We start from the raw sequence: 6208 nt of genomic DNA, 5'->3' as shown, positions 1-6208 counted from the left end.
CGACCATGTTCAGCTACCGACAATAACGGTGGCGAGGGCCTACGGGGACACTTTGGGAAGGCCTGCTGTTTTCTGACATCCGCTAAGACTGCAAAGCTGTGCCCCTCTTCCTATAGAGGCTCGTACCCAAATCTGGATTCTTTCTTTCTGAAACAGGTAGAGAGGATTGCCATTCATTCCCTATTCAGATATACTGAGATTCCTCCATATCGAAATGTGCAGGTCGCTGGCTTTATATAATCTGGCCATCTGCATTGCTCGTGCCTTCGCAATGGGGCACAAATAAGATTTCCACAGCACACACTGGGCGGGCATTCGAGGGACAGCACTTGCAGTGTCACCCTTTGGGACCGCGGAGAATTTCTGGGCTTTGCACAAACTCTTCTGATTCCTAGTCACTCCCCATGGTTTCAAACCCACTCCCCTTCAGAGAAAAGCAAGGGCTGGCTCTTGTAAGCAAACAGAGCAACAAATCACTACTGGAATCCCCCCCCCCCACCTTTTCCTGCTGGTGGGACCCGCTGTGTCTGCATCCCCCACCCCCCCTTGCTGCTCAGTGGGGAGCTCCTGGAGAATGGGGTTCGGGGGTGAATCCAGAGGACCCAGGATTCTGCCCTCCAGGAGAATGCAGGGGAGGAAACAAACACAGACAAAAATCTAAAAAGCCCAACTCACCACACAAAGCAGAGAGAAATAACTAGCAGACAGGTACAAACCGGGCTGTACGAAACTCAAAAGAAAAAGATTGCCGAAGGGCAAAGTACCAGCAGGGCCAGGCCTGGAAGGTAAGATTCAAACCCGGAAACAGGAAGGAAAAGCACCTGGCAGAGAGAGGCGGTGCTGAACCAGAAGGCAGCAGGGGGGTGGGGACCATGGGATCAGATCCGGAAGCCTTGAACGCAAGCCCAGCACCGGCAACGGGCAGCCCGTGGCGCCACGGAGCCGCGCACATGGGAGAGCCTTCTAGAAGAGCAAGCACCAATGGCTGTCTCCAGCGTGGAATCAGAGGTCGTCAGAAACTTGGAACCCGGGCTCGAGAGAAGTCAGGATGCAGAGAAAGCACTATGTCCGCACGATGCCGATCACGCCGACCGCGAAGTCAGGGTGACTGTAGGAGTGAGGCTCATGAAACGGCCAAAGGCAGAAACCAACCTCACTGTCGGGAAGTCTGTTATGCAAAAATCTGGACCGTTAGAGAAGAAAAATTAAGGGGAGGGGGGTAGGAGTAAAAAATATTAACAGCATCCTAATAAACAAAGAGAAGATGTTATCTTCTAAAGCATGAAAGACGGTTCCTTAAATACTAGTGTTCTTCCTTGAGGTAACTGATCAGATGTGAGATGGATGGGTCACATAATAGATCATTTTAAGAAATATTTTCAAAACGTTGCCAGATTAATCTCCCAAAGCGGCTCACACACCCGTCACAAGTGGCTCCGTTCTTTATGCCGCTTTGGCTTCAGTATCTACCCAGATGCTCGTCACCCAGCCTCGAATTGTTTACTTCTGTCAACGGCCTGTATGCGTTCTTTGCAATGGATTTTTAAAATCAATTTTTGTATGTTTAAATGTTTTCTTGGGGAGCCTGGGTGGCTCAGTCGGTTGGGCGTCTGACTTCGGCTCCGGTCACAAAATCGAGGTTCATGCGTTCGAACCCCATGTTGGGCTCCATGCTGTCAACTCAGAGCCTGGAGCCTGCTTCGGATTCTGTGTCTCCTTTGCTCTCTGCCCTTCCCCCACTCATGCTCTATGCCTCTTTCTCAAAAAGAAATAAAAACATTAAAAAAAGTTTTTTAATGTTTTCTTAATTTTCACCGTCTGTCATATTTGTTGCAAATATCATCCCCATCATTTTTTAAATTACGGAGTCTTACCAAAAATATTTAAGATTTTTATTTATTGAAATAATTCAGATTTTTCTGTAGGCATTCTGGAGTTCACCTTGGTTAGGGAGGTCTTCCCACATTCCAACACTATAACTTATCCTCTGTTTTCTTGGACTAATTTTTTACATGAAAATCTTTAATCCATCCAATTCTGATTTTGAGCAACTTTTACATTATCAATGAATGAAAAGGGCATTCTGTAACGTTCATGTAATGAAACACTGCACGACAAAGAAAAATCATGTCTTTACGATATGCCAGCTCTCTGTTCCTAAATACACACCCAAGAGAAAAGAAAGTATATACCCCCCCAAAAGGACTTTTATACAAATGATCAGCATCTTTATTCCTGCAACCAAACACTGGAAATGGCCCCCAAATCCACACAGTGAATAAACAAACTGGTTTACTCAGACAACACAGTATTACCTTGTGATAAGAAGGAACCGACCACTGATCACTGTGAGTGCAAAATGATTAAGCGAAACAAAGAAGCCAGAGACAGGAAGGGCACGTATCACATGACTCCACTTATAGGAAATTCTATTAGAAGTCAAATCCGTCCCCGGTGATAAAGCAGGGCAGAGACCGAGGGATGGGGCACAGAGGAAGGTTCTGGGGTGACTCGAAGGTTCTGTATCCTGATAGGGTGATGTTTCGGCAGGCGCATACACTGATCAAAATTCCCCAAACTACATCCTTAAAATGTGTGAATTTTACTGTATGCAAATTATATACCTCAATAAAGTTGACCTTAAATATTAAAAAAAATTTTTTTTAATGTTTATTTATTTTTGAGAGAGACAGAGACAGAATGCAAGTGGGGTGGGGACAGAGAGAGAGGGGAGACACAGAATCCAAAACAGGCTCCAGGCTCCGAGCCATCAGCACAGAGCCTGACGTGGGGCTCGAACCCATGAGCCGTGAGATCATGACCTGAGCCGAAGTCTGCCGCTCAACCGACTGAGCCACCCAGGTGCCCCTAAATATTTGTTTATGTTTATTTACTTTTGAGAGAGAGAGACAGACAGAGAACGAGGCAGGGAGGGGCTGAGAGAGAGAGAGAGACACAGGCTCCAGGCTCCTGGCTGTCAGCACAGAGCCCCACACGGGGCTCGAAGTCACGAACCACGAGATCATGGCCTGAGCCGAAGTCCGGTGCTTAACCGACTGAGCCACCCAGTCGCCCCAATAAAGTTGACTTTAAAAAGTCATATTTTAAGTGAGTAAATGATACTATAGAAACCAATCTACACTATATCTCCCCAGCTTTTCTTTCATGCATATTCACATAGACAGAAACACCAAATAGTATTCACTGCCTGAGGGTAAGACTAAGGGTAGTTTTTGTGTGCGTGCCTTTCTGTGTTTTCTAGATTTTAAACTTTCCGTGTCTGTGGCTTACCTACGTTTTGCCTGGCACTGCACAGGCAGTATTAGAGACACGCTTTATAAATACAGCAGTGACCCGACCAAGGAGCTCACCATCAGCCAGGTGGGGCCACTGGGAGGAAGGAGAGGGTTCTCTTCTCCTCCAACCGTGGAGCACCAGCCATGTCCACCCCCCACCACAACCCCCCGGGACACACACACACACACACACACACACACACACACACACACTCCTGCCAGCCCCGACCCTAAGAGAACACATTCAGAGTCTGGGGGTATAACCCAGCTATAGTTACAGTCTGTTTCAAGTTCAACTAGCACGACCCCCTTTGACACACGAGGCCTCTGCCCGGTTTCCTGTTTTCAGTCAGCTCCACTTCCGACCAGGCCGGCTCCCAGGAGCACTTGCTCTCACCGCACGCGCCCTTAGGGGCAGTCCGCTCTGAGACCAGACAACTCTGCCCCCCAATTCCCTCGTCCTCACTTCGTCCTCGTCTCAAACACCGGGCCACGGAGAAAAGAGCACGTGCCTGGATCAAACCACCAGCTCCCTTTCGTACACCTTTTGCCTCTGGGAGCAATCAGTTCACGGCTTCCAGGTTTCATGCCTGAAAACAGGAGTGATAGGGGCGCCTGGGTGGCTCAAGTCGGTTGAGCGTCCGACTTCGGCTCAGGTCATGATCTCGTGGTCCGTGAGTTCGAGCCCCGCGTCGGGCTCTGTGCTGACGGCTCAGAGCCTGGAGCCTGCTTCGGATTCTGTGTCTCCTCTCTCTGACCCTCCCCCGTTCGTGCTCTGTCTCTCTCTGTCTCAAAAATAAATAAATGTTAAAAAAAAATTAAAAAAAAAAAAAAGAAAACAGGAGTGATATTCTCGAGGCACAAGAGGATCGGGTGAAATGACCCACGTGGCCGCACCCCGCGGCCCTGACTCGGCTCCCCTCTCTGACCTCTCCTGTGGCCTGGTGCGCGTCCTGACCCTACTGACCTCCAGCATGCAATCATCTGCCATGGGCCTGCTTCCCTTTTGCGGGCGCGGAGAAGCGAAGAAAACCCAACGAGCTGGCGCAGCAGTTTCTGCGCTGCTCACCCAGGGCGGTGGCTGGTGTCGGAAAACAGCGACTGGAACAGGCCTCCTCCTGGAGGAAGCCCCCCGGGCAGGACGCCCGCAGCCCCGGCCCCTCCAGGGAGAAAGCTCCAGATGAGCCCGCACAGAGCGCCTTCACCCTCCGTAGATGCAAAACAATACCTCTCCCGAGAGAGAGAACCAGCAGCCAGCAGACCGAAGGCGGCACGGCCCCCACGCAGGCCCAGAGTCTGACCACCGGAAACCAGCTGGCGAAGGGGGCCGGCGCTAAATGCAGGCAGCCAGGGACTTTCCACCTGGACAACCCACGGGGGTGGGGTCTGTCCAGTGTCCACGCGGCGCTGAGGCTTGATGGGGCCACACTGCCAGTGGCTGGCGGGGACCAAGCTCACGTGTGGACCACCAGGGGGACGGTTCCTTAGATGCCCCATAGCTGGGTCTCTCCGCATGTAAAGTACGAGAACACCTGCCCGGCTGGGGCTGTGTGTGAACACGACACACGTGGAACGGCAGCGCGATGGCTGCACGGAAGGGACCCACTCTCGAGCCCAGAAATGTACAGAGATGCTCAAAGCCCTCGGGGCCGGGCCAGGCACCGTTAGAGCAAGACACGGGGCCCTGGTGGGTGGTGCAAAGAAGCCCCGGGGTGATACCTGACGCAAGACATTTCTCCCAGAGGGACATCAGTAAGATCGCACAAGAGTAAACTCTCAGACACCCAGCCAGAGACAGGCTCTCTGCAGACAGTGCTTCCGGTGACCCCAAGGCCGGAAACCAAGTGTTGGCCACGGATCTGAGGCCGCCCTTGACCTCGGCCTCGCCTGTTTCGGCTGGGCCCACCCCTCCTCCAACCCGTGAGCCTCACAACCTCAGCATCAGGAAGCACCTGGAGCACCCCAGGGTGTCCCAAACTCTGCCCACGAGAGAATCTGCCACCCCCACCCCCAATAATTAAAACAATAAATTGCTGCATCTTGTGCAGTGACTTCAGTGGACTGCAAGCCTGGACCCCGCTGCCCTCACTCAGCTTACGTGCCTCACGCACACCCCGCCCTGCTCGTCCCCCACTCCTGCCTGGCCAAGGCCAGGAGCCCCGGAATTGAGCTCCCTCTGTTCGCTCTCGGCGGATCCTTTAAGAATGTTAAGCCGGATAAAGCCCTCACAGCCAAAGAGGAGTCCCATGTCGGCCCCTGGGATACCTTGGGCTGACATCCACCTCCCACCCGGTTTTAGGGCCCTTGCTCTTCTTCCCACCTGGACAACCTCTCCCCCAGCTGCATGGGTTTCTCCGGCTCTCTGCTCAAAGGCCGCCACCTAAGTGAAGGCTGCTGGCCCCACCCATACCCCGGTGATGGGTCTCCACCAGCCGGGGTCTTCTCCTCAGACACACCTGCCCCTGCAGGTGCACCCCTCTGGCTTCCTTCCAGGGAAAATGACCCACTGCGGCAGGGACTTTTCCACAAGCACTGAGCCAGGGCTAGGATGCCACCGCACCCTCCCCAACAGGCCCCGGATAAAACTTGCACAAGAGAATGAATGAAGTGGAACACACCCACACTGGCCAGCCCGGGTTTCTCGGCCTTGGAAGCCTCCCCCTTCCCACTGTCCAACACAGCCCTCGGTTAATCCTCCTCCTCCCTCTCGGGATCAAATGACATCTCATTAAGCCTCTGCCCTCCCTCTGCCAGCAGACAGCTCTGCCAGGGAGCCCCTGGTCCCTTCTCCTTGGGGAGAGTGTCCCCTGGGCCGGGTGTGTCCTTTCCATTTTTATCCAAATTACACTTCTCCGAAAGGAGAAGGCCTCTGAAGGTCATGTGTCCAGCCCGCTGTACCAAAACCCACTCCC

The sequence above is a fragment of the Herpailurus yagouaroundi genome, unplaced genomic scaffold (assembly GCF_014898765.1).
Source record: "Herpailurus yagouaroundi ecotype Mexico unplaced genomic scaffold, PumYag 182, whole genome shotgun sequence".
Lineage (NCBI taxonomy): Eukaryota > Metazoa > Chordata > Mammalia > Carnivora > Felidae > Herpailurus > Herpailurus yagouaroundi.
This window is presented reverse-complemented; position numbering follows the sequence as displayed.